Consider the following 16,480-nt stretch of genomic DNA (forward strand, 5'->3'; position numbering starts at 1 on the left):
GGCCAAGTTGGGGACCAGAAGGTTCTATAAAGATGGAGAACTTACATCTTGTAATTACTTTGGAACAAAGTGTTTCACAAAAGAGGAAATCAAAATCATAATTATACTTTCCGTCCAAACAGTGAGCAACCCTAATAATTTGATTCCTTTCGAAAAAGATGAAAAGTTGCACTTATGATTTGTCTCTTTGATTGCGACAGCCTAATGGCTTTGCCATGCCCTAATAAATTTACACATTTCTATTCAATGTGATTCTGATCTCAAACTGAGTGTAAATCTAACTAGTTGGTTGGTCATGACCCAAAGCCAAAACTCAATCATGCATCCACGACATTTATTTAGCAGACTGTTATATATATATAATTGTAACACAGACTATGATGACATGATAATAAAAATTAGTTACTTGAATTTTTGTTGGAAGTGTTGATCTAATAACTAATTTTTACTACATACATTATCAAGTCGTACGACAGTCATATAACAAATCCCGATATATACAAGTAATTTAGTAAAACCCTAATGTTATATCTCAAAAGTTTAAGCCGATATAAAAAGATAAATATAATTGTTTTAATTAATATTCATATAATGCTCTCCTTTAGGTGTGCCTATATATGCTCAAATTTTCAAATGGGTGGTAAATTACAGAGCTAAAGATCACATTCAAAACCTTTGTGCTAAATGTGAGACCAAACACATTTAATGTTGATTGAAATGTGAGGTGAATGACAGAGACAAGGATTGTATTCAGGATCTTTGCTCTGATATCATATTAAATCATTTACCCCGTTAATAAAAAATAATAAATTTAATCATGTAATTAATGTTCTTAACGTGTTAAAATAATAGATTTTTTTTTTGGCTTGGGAGTCTGCTGCCTTAATTGTTTTTTCCCTTTTGGCTTTGGGTAGGGCTGCCTGCTCAGAAAACAAAACATGAGGAGAAGAGAAAGCAAAAGGCATGGACAAACTATATATATCTTTGATATAAATAATTAGTCTTCAATCAGATCGTGGTGTAAACTAATTGCTTTACACTTTTCAATAAGAAACAGACATCTCACCTTGAAACACCAAAAATAATATAATCTTTCACACCAAATAATTTTTCCTCTCTTGATAAAATATCGGCATATTGATAAAACCATCGAATCCACCATTTTGATTAGTTTTGGAAACTCCAATGTTAAGGGCTCGGAGGTACGTAGGCGTTGGGAGTTCGGTGGTGGGCGTTGGGTTAAAACAAATGAAAAAGCCCATGTGATTGATTTGAATTAAGGATACAGTATTTTCATCTCTATTATATTTAATATTTTTACTTGATGTGTTAATTAAATTTCTATTGAAAACTATAAAAAGAGAGTTATACACCGCATCCCGATCATAGAAGGAACTCTCAAATAATTAATATGAGAATACATTTTGGGCAATAATTAATTAGGAGTGAATAAGAACAATAATATAAATGTTTAAGAAACTAGCTAGTGCACGTAATCTCCACGCACCGAATAAGAATCAATTGAATGGTGACAGATTTCTATCTTGCACCGGCCTCTACTAAATTGGAACATCTAACGTGACCTACAAAACAAGAAAAATATATTTGGGTTGCTTCAGATATGGAAAATTCTAAACATTTGAACATGGTCAGCATCTTAAAAGATTATATATTATTAATTAAAAGATTAAACCAATCATTTCTTATTAGTTTAAGCTTTTGAGATAAGTAATTTAACATAATATATATTATAGTAAAGGTCTTAATACAAGCTTCTGTCTCCGTCATTCATCTCATATTTCAACTAAACATTTTACACATGTTAAGATCTGATTTATTGAGAAGGAATTTAAGCTCACACTTGAAGTCGCCTGAGTTTTCTGCTATATTATATCACTCATTTTTCGTACAAGCTAAATGCCGAAAAATATTTTCAAGAAAGAAAAATGATTTCGTTGAAATTTTTTTTTTTTTTGTTTTTGACGAAAAACATTTTATGCCGAAAGAAATGGGGTCTTAATTAGTAAAGGCAAAGGCTGCTTTGGAAAAGTTCTAAGATTGGAAGATACTCAAGCTTTGTGCACTTACATATTTAGTGTAAAATTGGAGCCGACAACTTTTTACACTACTCACGAACTTGATTTAAAGCTAACACAAAATTAGCTAGTTGGTTAGTAGGTTTTTTTTTTTTTTTTTTTTTTTTTTTTTTTTTGAGCAAATAAGGAAATGGTACATGAATCAAAAAACCGAAAAAGGGTTGGGCTTCCCAACAACAAACCCAAAAAAGTAATACAATGCAGAAAATACAAACAAATAGGAAGTAGGCCAAAAAATGGCCCGGTCCTCTGGATCTTAGTCAACAGACCAAGAAATGGCACCATCAAAGTGATGTTTTATGCAAGCCAAAGATCTGACTAGCTTTGAAACAACAACACCCTCCAAAAGGAAGCTGTTAAAGGAGAGGCACTGAATTCCCATCTGGATCTGCTGTAGGGGAGAACTGATCTCCGGTTGATGAAGCAATCTCCACAAAAACATCAAACTAGAGTAGCTCAAGGAGATAAATACCAACAAAAAAACAACAAAACACAACAAACAGAAATACAAGACACAAAGCAAAGCAAAATACAGTAAAAAAAGCAAAAACCCTTCAACAGCATCAACAATGGAGCGAGATTCTGGGCCGGCGAGTGTAAGCCATTCATCGGAGCGTGAAGTACACACGTCGATGATGGAGACTGGAGGGCCCAAATCAAAGGAGCAAAAAACCACAAAACACCGATAGGGGTGGAGGTAGGCGGGCAAAGGACAGATCGGAGGAGCCACACGTGGATGACAGCTGTCCACGCTCCGGAGCGTGTGTACCATGCGTCCGCGAGTGAGATCCACTCTCGGGCGCGTGTGGCTCACGCTCCGGTAAGTGTTGGCTGGACGGAAGTGCAGATGGTTGCCTTGGGGAGTGGGGAGGCTGTAGAGCATGATGGTGAGGTATGTGTGATGGAGGAGCGAACTGATGTTGATAGATCGGGTTTTGAAAAAACCAAATTGAAAAACATTAGTTTGGGGGTTGGGGAGGTTGATGGATGGCAGGTGGAGGCTAGGCTCAGCCGATCTGTGGCGGAGATGAGACTGTGTTGAACGGTGATGGTGGAGGAGTGATGGGAGTTGCTGCGAAGGGGAAAAAAGGACAAGAAACAAAATAGAGCACAAGGGAAAACAAAAGAAAAAGAGAAGAAAATGAAAGAGAACAAGGGTGGAAGGGAGGAGGGAGGGAAAAAATTCCATCCCTCCTCCCTCAGGCAACCACACAAAGTGGAAGGAGAACCTCAAAAGGAGGTGGAAAGCTTCTCTTAGAGAGAAAGAGGAGCTTCTCTCTCTAAAAGAAGCAGCTTCGTCAGGCTAACTAGATTCTCTTAGCAATCTAAGTGTTCACTTCTTTTCCTACCCACTTTGGGTTAGTAGGTTAGAGTTGAAGGGGTTCTTACCCGTTTAATAAAATGTGTTGGATGAAGGTTGACTTATATAGTTTTATATTTATACAGTGATACGATCCAAACTTAACTTGCAACATTTAGGGTTGATAATATTTTTGACTCCGCCTGCGAATCTGACACGAATTCAATATGAAATTAACTGGTTAAGATTCGATGAATTTGACATGCATGTTGAATTAAATGAGTCGAGTTTAAGTTTAAATATATAATCTTATACCCATGTTTCGACCCGTAAACTTGAATTACTGCCCCTAGTTGTAATGGTATCAAGTAGCTCTTGTTTTTGTGTTTTGGGTTCGATTTGGCTAGCTGCTTGTTTTGTTTATCCTTTTGAGGGTTTTTTTTTTTTTTTTTTCATAATATATTATACATCATTCTTTCAAAAATAGAAGTGAAGAGCAACTACTGATGGTATATATATACGTATTTTAATTTCTCCAGCAAAGTTTACTTGGGATGGCATTCCGAAAAAAGGAGCTAGAATTATTATGGGCTTGCACAAACTTGTTTGACATAAAGAGAGCAATAAATCGACATGCCATAATCCTGTGGTTGGGAATCTAAAGGGAACTCAACACTCAGGATGAATTGATGACTTATGACATCATTCAGACGAACCAATTATACTTCCTCTGCAATGTTTTTCCTGATGATGACCATTCTCTGACAACATATGGAGTTTTTCTACAACAAATGCTTGGTTTTTTCATAGGAGAAATGAGAATTAATATTTGTTTTGGATTAGGGCCAATTAATGATAAATTCCTAATTTAGCACCTTTTGGTCGGTTTGGGAGTTTTCTAATGTAATCTTTTAGTTTTGCTTTCCCGTTTTGCCTTCTTGTAAGCGCTTGCTTGTGTTGGCTCCCGCTTCTCTTTTTTCAGTTTTTTTTTTTTTTTTTAATTTTTTCGTATCCAAGAATTTATTGAATAAACTCAACAAGAACAAAAACAAGATGGCATTAAAGCCAAAGGAATCCTACAAGGAAGCTAAAAGGGTAAGCAAAGCTAAATGATTTATAGATCGAGTCTTGAAATTTCTGCATAATAATTATTGGTGCTGGACTAGAATGTGGAGTATTATGTGAAAAGGTTCAAATACATGACTACGTATTATGTAGATAGATTATTCCACAGAACAGTTGTCTCAAAATTATTATTTTATATATATATATATATATAACCAATTTTTTCTACCTTCGTTGAATTAATACCTTCGTTGAATATATATATATATATATATATATATATATATATATTAATTCAACGAAGGTATTAATTCAACGAATTGAAGGTAGAAAAAATTGGTTGATGATGTCAATTCTGCAGAACGTTACTCTTACGCCGGTCAAATATTGTTGCAATATTCTTGCTGTTAGATATAGTCGTCGCAATGGATTTTGAGAGTTGTACCTTTATTTGTTTGACTGATTTTTTTTTTTTTTCTTTCTTTAGGTTGATTAACTATATTCTTTAAATAAGTTGATTTTATTTTCTAATATTGACAATTAATTCTTTGATTGTATATTTTTTATAAAAATTTTAACTGGCTTTATTTAACTATAAATATGTTGTTTTTGTACACCGTTACAATACACAAAAGTATAATATCCTGTTCAAACTTCTATTCAAAGTCAGCTCTTGTGGGTCAATATTAGTTCATATAGGGGTAGATATGCTAGATCATAGATGAGTAATGATAAATATCCTCCTTATTGGGTCCCTCCAAAAATGATGTAGTTTTTAAAATTATACATATATATTTTACAGGTAGAAAGATATAGCGTACCTACGTAACTTCACCACTTAATGAGTAGTCAGATGTGAAACATGTCAAAATGTAGTAAACTCGATCTTTATTAAATGATGATAAATCGTATACAACATCATTCAATAGGTTTCTGTCAGGTAATAAGGCAAAAAAATCATGTTGATACAATATTAATAATGATGACATATAATAGCACATTTATTTTGAGTCATAATTTTTTTGCATATGGTCTATTCGTACCCATAACCCTCTTACGATGAGGTTCGCGCGTCCCGTAAGGCATATGGTACAACAATTGTGCCTCAATGAGGTACAATAGCCGGCCACCACTAGTCCGATCAGGTCCGACCACAGGTAATTCACACAACTAGCAATACTGCAGGGTGTGACTATCATTTGTAGATGGTTGCGCTGATCATAGTAACCCTCAAATCCAAGATAATTAACATTCTAATTTAACCATGGGTCATAGTGTCCAGCCCAAATAAATAGTATGCACATGCTTCAAATTCTTCACCTATTTTGAGAAATGAAAAAAAAAAAAATTTTATCAACCATCTTTCAACCATCTCCGCATAGTGAATGGGTGAATCTACCATTTTTTTTTTTTCTATTGTATAACCATGCCATACAAGTTCTTCATTTATAACAATGCATGAATTTACAAATCACCCAATCATCCATTTTACATATATCTCATGTTTGCACAAAATGTAGAGTTCACAACATTAGGAACAAGGCATTTCATGACGGTATAAGGGCTTATCACCAAAGCCATTTCTCAAATCATTCCTCCATGTGATCCCAACTTTGGCGAAGCCCCTAGCAGCTCTCCTTGCTGCATCTCTAGCAGCTTCTTTGAAGCTCACAAAGTTCACCATTGAAGGGGACTCACTGATTGTTAGCACGGCATTACAATATCCTTCCATCACTCAAGATTGGCATATGGAAAAAGTTATTGCTGACTCTTTGTCTCTTCTTCTAGCCTCTTCCTTTCGGGATACTAGAAAAATTAACAGAAGTACTAATTTTTGCGCCTATCATGTGGCATATTGGATCGTGCATGACAAAAGTTCACTCGGGTTGCATTCTCACTTATTCCCCCTCCCCCCTTTCTATCCCTATTTGTTGGCAAAGATCCACCCTTTTGTTTCCTCTCCCCTTGAGGGGATGTACTGTTTTCTTGTTTTTTTTTTTTTTTTAAAAAAAAAAAATCTATTCTTTTTTTTTTTTTTTTTTTAAAGGAAAAATCTATTCTAATATAATAGTCATGTTTGATATATATATATCAAAATGTGGAGTTCACAACATTAATAACAAGGCATTTCATAACAGCATTTCATGTGACATTAATTGCAGCTGATGCTATCAAAATCATGATCAATTATGGGAGTCCACATTAATTCGTGTTGAAAATGAGCTACAAATGTCAATAGCTCCTTTGACAAGTTATGTTTTTCTTGTTTGAGAAGCAAAGTTCGTCTTTGATAAGGACGAACCGGCTACATAGCCCACCACTTTTATATATATATATATATCACCTATCCTGTTAGAGTTTGGGTTTGAATTAGACAGTAAAAGGGTGAAATGAATTTTACACCCGTGTAAAATTTATAAAAATTACAAAATTACCTTAATAAATTTTTTTTTTTTAAAAAAAAAAAAATTGTACTTTGGAAATTTTCAAGGCATTCGTTAGGATTTAAAAGAAAATTCTAACGAATAAGTGATATTGCAAACTTTTTAAAGTTTGAAACCCTAAATTGAGAGTACGTCCATTTCAAAGAGAAATAGCTTATAGACCTTATTTTCGAGCTTATGTTGGCTGCTTAATTATGCTCATTCTCATCTGGAAAGAGAGGAATCTGAGGTTGTTTTTTTAGGAAAAACATAGATGTGTATATATATCCAGCTTGTTTTAGCTAGACAATATTGTGGTGCATGTTAAACTAGGGTGTGTTCCTTAATTATATAGTTTTCCTCCTTCTCGACTAATAGGAGATTTGTTATGTCTTGCCATATCTCTGCAAATGTCTACTTTCTGAGTAGTAGTTGTGCTATTCTGTTGCTCTTGTTTTCTTGGGATGTTGTTGCATTAATGCAAGATGTGATTCCCAATGGCTTAGTAGTACTGGTTTTGTTCTTTTTCTATTCTATTAAAGTAATACTTTTAATAATTTTCTATTCATTTGTTTATAAAAAATGGAGAGAGAAGAGGAGAAAGAAATGAGCAAAGAAAGATAAGGAGGTAGAGAGAAAGTAATTAGGAAAAATTACAGTTTATCGCCTCAAAATTGACAGTTTTTTTCAATTCGAACACCAAAGTTTTAATTTTTGCAATCCACCCCCCAAAGTTCCAAATTTTTGCAATTTGACCAATTGTATCTAAAACTTCTCATATTGCCCATAATTTTTATTTTTTTATTTTTTATAAAAAAATTTTAAAAAAATTCATGGTGTCCATGGCCATCTGGTCATTTTTGCAGCCCCAAATTTATTTATTTTTTCATAAAAAAAATAAAAAAAATAAAAATTAGGGGCAATATGAGAATTTTGGGATAATATTGGTCGAATTGAAAAAAAAAAAAATTGAAACTTTGTGGGGGTGGATTGCAAAAATTGAAACTTTGGTGTTCGAATTGAAAAACAATGTTAACTTTAGAGGGGGTAAACTGTAATTTTCACAAGTAATTATTAAAAACTTATCCATAAAGCTATAATAGTTCTCTACGTTTGGATTAGTACTATAGATAAATGTAAATGAAATGCAAAATGCCTTTAGTTTAGAGAACCCCATGAAGATATTTTCTAGGGATTTGGTTAGCCAGGCCCCCTATTTTACATAAATTTAAAATCCAAGTTGAGATTTTATGGGTCATGATGAGAGTTAATCTCTTGGATAATTTGTATCCTTCCCATGAAAACAGCTTTCATATACTGAGAATTTGGGGCTTCTTGAATTGAAGGAATTCTAAACCTGGCCTAGATAGTTGTTTCTCTTTTTTTGGTGCTCTTTTCTTTTAGCCTTTCTCCTTCTTATATATATAGGAATACTAGCTAGGCTTCTTCTGGGGTTTGTCCATGTGTCATTGTTCTCATTTTCCTCTTTTTCAATAAATCCAATTTATACCAAAAAAAAAAAAAAAAGAAGAAGAAGAAGAAAGGAGGATCGGAGTTGAGCTTTTAGGCACTTCAAAACAACTAATTATCTACGTACACTGTACCTTTTTCTTTCAATTACATTATTGAAAAGGTAATGTTGTTTCAAAGAAGTGCACAAAATTCTTTAGTCTAACAAATTTAAAGCACAAATTAGGAAACTTTACCAAATATAAAGTAACCTCACTCTAAAGAGTCTCCATTCTCAAAAGCATTGAGACCCTCTAAAGTGCAATTTTTGTTGTTGCCATTGGCCAAACAAAACTTTCATGCGTTTTGGGAAAGCTAGCATCATGGTCTTCATGGCATTTATCCTAATCAACTGAAGTGTCATGTGCTTAATGGATCTTGAGTGGAATGCCAAAAATTAAGTGCATAAATAAAAAGAACTAGGATTTAGAGATGTGGGGAGACAAAATTATAAATATACAGAAGACTATATATATATATATATATATATATATGGCCAAACTTAAGTGCATAAATATGCCACTATTTAGGGTGGAGGTTCAATGGCCCAAGAAAATTTCTAAAGTGGTTAGGTATACATTAGGGCATGAGTTCGAATCCCGTAAGGAAAATCTCAATGTCTGATTATTGTAAACCACCTTGGTTCTTATTGATGCATGTCCTGCTAAAGTTGGGTCAGGCTATGGTTCAGTCAAACTTGAGGAAGTGCTTGCATTTCCACCGCGCGTTTAGCATCTTCCTATGCGGCTCTCAACGGTTAGGTGCTACTTTGGCCACACCTAAGTATAATAATTACAGTTGATCTCCCCCGCCTACCATTCTTTGAATAGAAAAAAATAATAATAATAAAATAAAAAGGTGCATCAATATGCTGTTAATAGGAATTGGATGTATCTAGCACTTACCTAGCTATCTATCTTACCTTCATAATGAGTTGAAGCAATTCATAAAAAAGAAAGGTGGATAATAATAAGGAAAGGAAATGCCACTCATGGTTATAATTAAGCTAGCTCATGGGTGCCTTTCTACCCAACCTCAAAATTATCGAGTTTAGAGAGGACAAAAGCAAGGGTAGAACTAGAATTTTAGATAGGGGGAAGAAATTAAAAAAAAAAAAAAATTAATTAATTAATTTAATTAAATTAGAGAGTACAAATTTGATTTTAAAAGAATTATAAGATGGTATTTTAGATTGATCGGTGATGATCGATGACTTTGATCAATAACTCAAAGAACACATGGTCGTCTTTGTGAAAAGTAATAATAAAGAGTGGAAGGTGCACAAACAAAAATTGCTAGAATAGAGAGAGAAAATTGATGATTTAATTAATATGGTATCAAAGTAGAGATCTTGGCTAGATAACTTGAATCCTGACTTCATCAATTCACCCTCCATTTAAATTAAATATTCCACGTGTTGGACCTTACCTATTAAAACGAAGTTTGAGCCTATAGATAAGATCTTAAACTTTGGAATAGGATCCTCTCCAGTCCATTATGGATTGGAGAATATCTAGCTCATGGCTGGAATTGCTTCTTAGAAATCGTAGAGTCACAAATAGGACACATGTCCCACTATAAAAAAATAAAAAATAAAAAAACAATATTTCAGATTTAAAAATAAAAAATAAAAAAATAAGGGGTGGCTGGCCACCCCATCTTGGCCATAGGGGGTGGCCGGACTACCCCATTTTAGCTGGAGGTGGCTTGAGAGCCACCCCAATGGCCGGCCAGGGGTGGTCGAACCATCCCATGGCCCTTAGGGGTAGTCCGACCACCCCCTAAACCCAAACTTAAAAAACTAAAATAAAATAAAATAAAAAAATTGTTTCGCCCTTGGGGGTGGTAAGGGCCAAACAATTTTTTTTTTTTTTTTAGATCTGGCCCTTGGGGGTGGCCGGACCACCCCCAAGGCCCATGAAGTGGCTTTAGCCACCCCAGATCGGCGGTCTGGGGTAGCCAAAGCCACCCCAGCCCCAACTGGGGTGGCTAGCCACCTCCAATGGGGTGGCTAGCCACCCCTTAATTTTTTTTAAAAAATATATCATATTTTTAAAGAGATCATGACCATTAACTAGATATTTTTCAGTCCAAAATAGACTGAAAATGATCCTATTCCTTAAACTTTTAGAAAAAATGATGATTTAAGAAAAATTTAAAGGCATGCAAGTCCCTCATAAGTACAATTTGTAGGCTAATATTTGCCAAGTGATTTATGCAATTAATATGAAGGAGAGAAACTCGAGTTTATCTTTTAGGATAGGCCTAGGATCGAATATTAGTAATTAATGTAGTTCATGGCATTATATATTACGTAAGGGTTAGGTGCAATAGCTTTCATGATCTTATCACCTTTCATGAGAGAAGATATATAGTTCTAAATATCATGAGCAAAGCCTTTTCCCTTAGAAACTGTAGTTGTTGATGTGAAAAATAAATAAATAAATAAAAATGTTTGGAATAAAAAAAATAAAAAGTTGTATGGAAAAGTGAAAAAGAAAATTTTGTTTTGTAGTGATTTTTTTTTTTTTGAATAGTAATAAAAAGCAAATTATGTGATATAAGAAGTGAAAAAAAAAAGAATGTTATGATGTTGATTTTTTTGGAAAATTGTACATGAATTGTAACGAAGGAAAATTCTTGAGTCTTTTTGTTTGGAGTTGATGTGGGGTTAGAATTATTGTTCTCATCTACCTGAGACTCTGATAATTAAGCTGAATTGTTCTCTTGAGTACTAAGACAATGAAAACCCAAAAGAAAAAAAGAAGGAAAAATCTAGCTTCTGAAATTACTGTTTTGAAGAAAATTAACCTTTATATATATATATATAAGTGAGAGTAAACATGTGAGAAGACTGAGAAGTGTTAGGAAATCTATCATATTTCTCAAAACTGGTGAGATGCAAAAATCAAGAAGAATGCAAAAAAAATTAATTACAAAACATAGAGATTTACTTGGTTTCTACTAAGGGATACCGTTGAAACTAGTGGCTCATATTCTCTCAGACATAGAGAGTAATACTTGAATAATAGTGGAGTTTTCCAAAATACTTTGATACAATTAAGTTTCTCTATTATCTTGTAACCCTGAATCATTAATAGTAAAATATAGCCGTACTCTCCTGTGGATGTAAGCACCCTGCCGAACCACATAAATCCGTGTCTCGATTTCTTCTTGCTCTATCTTTTTGATTCCATATTATTCATTATTATTGTGTATGGTAACAACAGCTATGTCCACAGAGTTTCACCGAGGTGTTACTATTTTCGAGAGAAACAATACAGGAGGCATGAATATTTAGGGATACATAAACCGCACAAAACCCAACCAACATAGAACCAACACAAGCCTCAGAAAAGTTCCATTTAAATCGTAGGGCTTCCAAAATCAAATCGAGTTGGATACAAAACTATGCTTCACATAGCCTAACAAGAAGACACAAGCACAAGGGCATAAATACCCCCATAAAACCAGCACAACACATAACAACAAGAGATCTTTTTTGCAACATCCAAAATCAATATATAGCCCTCATTTTAGCTGAGTGTGAAAACTAGTAGGTGGGTTCACATGAGAAAATAAGAAGTTGAAGCATGTGAGATTGAGACCTCCTAAAATGCAATTATGGGTTAGGTTTTGCATTGAAGTCTGCTGACTGCCACCTCTCATCATGATATTTGAACTTAAAACAGAAATATGATCATGTTGTCTTGTGGTCCCATTTGAAGAGAATATATATATTACTTTTCATGAGCTTGCTTGTTTACATGTACCTTGCTAGCTGCTTTTCTTTACTCACTATTTTGATGTGTATAAGACACCATACTCTTTGCAAAAGATCTGCTTTTGAATTTTTCATACGTAGGGAACTTAGAACTCAAGAGATATCTACCAGAAATTAATCCAAATATATGTATGTAAAAATTCAAGAATTTATGAATTCGAGCAGAGAGCAGTGAAGGAGCCGAAGCAGCCACAACATATTATCCAAACCAACAAAAACATTGATCTGAGCTAAAAAAAGGTTGGAAGAGGCTAGCTGCTAGAGAACCCTCAGATGAATAGTTGTTAGATTATTTTATTAAATAAATGAAATGAAATTATTTATTTTGGGTATTGCAAAAAATTATGAAAGATATTTTTTATCCAAAGTATTTAGTGCATTGATTTGAAAGATCTACATCATTTATGTTAATCCAAATTTTGGATAGGAACAAAATTTTTGAAGTGTATGGAAAAAAGATTGTCCCAAATTGACTAGAAATAATGAAGTCAATCACTTTATAAGGTATTCTCCTCACTTTAACTATAATTTGAGTGATGGACAAAAGGGCTAGCTAGTTGCCTAAAGGTAGTAATGTTGCCCGCAACATGTGGGCTTGCACAGTGATAACGATAGAAATCCTTTTTAATTAATGTGGATTTGATTTGCAATTAATTATCCTTAATTCAAGGAATTCGTTTTGTATTTGATATCACTTTAAAGCTTTAAATAGAGCTATATATGTACTCAAATCACATATCAAGAAAAATGTAGCTTATAAGGTTTTAACATTTAGATGTAGGCCATATGCCGAAATATCTATGTATACTCTATTTCCTTTATCTCTCTTTATTTTAGTATTAGTTTCTATACACGTACTCGGGCAATAGACTTTGGGCGCTATAAAGCGCACTTTGCACTTCACACATACGCATCTAGGCGTTGAGGATCTTCAAATTATCTTGAAAAAAAAATGTTGAGTTTAAATGAACTATCTCAGTCGACCATGATCAAAGCTCGATCGAGCGAGCTAGTTTAGAACAATCCAGTATAGAAACTCAAAAGCCTTGGTAAATGAGTTTGTCCAAGCTAGCTAGTGGATCACACGAAAACCTCAGTAGATCATGTACTTGCTTCTTTTAAAAAATAATAATAATAAATAAATAAATTTAAAAAAAAAAAGGATGGGAGTGGGGAGTTGAATTATGGGATATCGACATTGCAAATTTTTAAACTTTGAGATTTTGATTGCAAAATAGTTTATATAATTACTAATTTATGATGAAAATCATACTAAATGACAAAATATCATATTTAGAAAACGCGTAGTGGTTTTAGCATTTTTTTTTTTAAAAAAAAAAAAAAAGTGAAGATGGATATGGTACTAGTTGCCCTCAATGTGGTCCTCCTCCTAGATATGGGAGAGATTTTCTTCTTGCAAAACCATAAAGAGTTTTGACCTTTGAGCACATACCCGATTACTATGGGGTCTTCCTATTTTAGAACTAACTTTAGACTCTTGGAAACATGAGCAGCAGCTACTCTTCATCTTCATGGTTTGGAAAAAACTTCACTCAGTTAACTAGAGAGAAACCATGAAAATCTCCTATTTATGTGCTCAATACCAAAATTCATCGACAAAAATTCCACAAAGATTGATCATATATATATATAGTCATGTCATCACTGTACAACACCAAGCACATTGGATGATCATGCATGGAATATCTTTTTTGGAGAGGACATCTCATTTATATATATATATATATATATATATACAACACCAAGCACATGGATATATAACAAGTGGTAAATATATGAGAATGCTGAGGTAGATGAGAAGTAAGAGTACATAAATTGTCACAATATTCCAATATGGTAAAGGTGATGTGATTGGGTACGGTTGAGACCCACATGCATCAGAATTGATCTTATTGCATGTATGTATGACGTCCATAAGAGATTAGCATGCATGGCAAGGCTTTTTGGTAATCTGATTTGTATGCATTTTTCCTCTTATGGGCAGACTTAAATAACTCCCCTCACTATCTAGAGAATTTTACTTGAATTTCAATGGCTGACGATATATAATATGTCCAGAAGTTGTAAGGAGAAACCTACCATGCATTTTGGATTAATTTGCAGAATATGATCGAGCTTTAATTAGTGAGAATTTTATTAACTTAAAAGGAAATTTACAAGAACATTAATGGACATACCCCATGCCAACTAATTAATTAACAACACACAAGGAGAAGCGAAGCCATAGACTAAGACATATGATCAGTAGAAGAAAGGCCTCAAGAATTAATCAACCGACTATTAGCCGACAAGAGATGCTAAGGATCGAAGACTTTTAGGACATGGAGCGTCCAAGAAGGCGTCGGTGAATATGACTGCCATTTATCTTGATGGTTCAGCCAAGTTCTGGTGGCGGACCAAAAGACAAAAAGAACAAATAGCATAAAGTGATATTAGATCCATTTTAAGGACGGGTTTCAGGCAGAATGGAAGGGTTGGTTGTGGTCCGACCGGGCATCATTTACACCGTTAATTGCAATAACATTAAATTTTAACCATAAAATGACTTTCGATCGTTGTCCATGCCGAAGTGGCCGGGGTGGGTATAGAAAAGTGACATGTCCTCTACAAAGTGACGTGGCTCAATTGACCAAGAGAACAAAGAGTAAGCGTGGGGAAGGGGAGGAAAGTCTGGATGTGGGCAAGTAATGTCATGAGTTGGTGAAGTCAATAATTCTCTCATGAACAAAGCAAGACTTCCGATATATATCCAATGAAACCCTAAAATGCAGAAAATTAAAAAATTAAAGGAAAAAGAAAAGAAAAAATGGAAAACAAGCTAGTGGGCTTGGCATTTACTCATAGTGGAATACCACTACCTAAGCTATGGCCCTCAGAGCAAAAGAGGAAAAGAAATTGATGTGAAGAATGGGGAGGGGTTCTTCTATAATCTATTGTTTCCATAAATGGGTTGAATAGTAAGGAGATGGAGGGCCAGATGTCACATGGCAGTCGCCTTCACCTTTGTCGCAACTCAAATGATACAAATAATGTAACAAGTACTGAAGAAAAAGGAAAAGAAATGGCCAGAGACAGAGAGAGATGGGGCCATGGGATGCCCGCACGTACTGTTTTGCAGTGAAAGGGGGAGGATTTAACTGTCTCAAATCAAAATTTCCTAGCAACAATATGGTGAAAACCATATCTCATTTACTACAATATGCTTAAAACTCTATTATATATTAACCACGGTACTGCTACTTTTCAAACCCATTTTACAATGTGTTTTAAATGATTTTCTCATGTCAATCACTTCAAAGAAAAAAAATAAAAATAAAAACAAAAACAAAAAGAAAGCCACTTAATTAATGTATGTCACGTCAATTGGTGTGAAATGAATATGATAAATACGTACGTGTAAAGAGTAGCATTACTCAATTAACCAACAATAACTTAAGAGGGTGGTTTAAGCACTCAACTATTAATTATCACACTCACCAAGGGCCAAGTTTGAATCTTAGAATGATTCTTTTAATAACTGAAGTCTAGTCATGTTGATCTTTATTTTATTTTTATTTTTTTTAATTTGTTTAAGTCTTACGTGTGGCCGGGTACAAACATTCCTTTAACAAGTAATAGAAAGTGATCAATTTAATTATTCAATTAATATACTAACATAATTCATTTATTTTATTTAGTATTTAACACTACAAAAAAAAAAAAAAAAAAAAAAGGCTTAGTGACATGGTTATATATTCGGGACTTTTTGGCCAAAAAATTGTTCATATTAATTTCGCAACGCTTGATTAAGGACACTTGGGACACGTTGGGTAGGATGGCTACTAGAATACAATTTTGAAGCGCTTATTAGTGAAAAACACCTCTAAAAGAGGGCGTTTGAAGCGCGCCTCCTTTTTCAATAGAGGTGGCCTACTTGGGCAAGCGCCCCCTTCTGAAATTGGGGGCGTTTGCACAATTGTAAGCGTCCCCAATATTTAATACATGAGAAAAAAAAAATTCCCCGTTTTAATTTTTTTTTTTCCCTTTTTGAAAAACTTGATAACAAATCCAAAATTCAATATTATGAATCAAAATTTTATTTCCATCATCCGCCTCCGCATGCTTTCCGACAAACTTCCTCTGCAGAATCGCTTCAAGGATCGATGGAAGTGCCTCCTCGTCACGTTTAAAGTACTTCTCTATTTACATTTTCAACTCTAAGGCCAAAAAACTTACAGATTAAATCTCAAACAATTCAACTTCATCTCAAAACCCAGCAACAAAAATACAAATCCACAATGTT

The sequence above is a fragment of the Corylus avellana genome, chromosome 1 (assembly GCF_965113065.1).
Source record: "Corylus avellana chromosome 1, dhCorAvel1.hap1.2, whole genome shotgun sequence".
In the NCBI taxonomy this organism is placed as follows: Eukaryota; Viridiplantae; Streptophyta; class Magnoliopsida; order Fagales; family Betulaceae; genus Corylus; species Corylus avellana.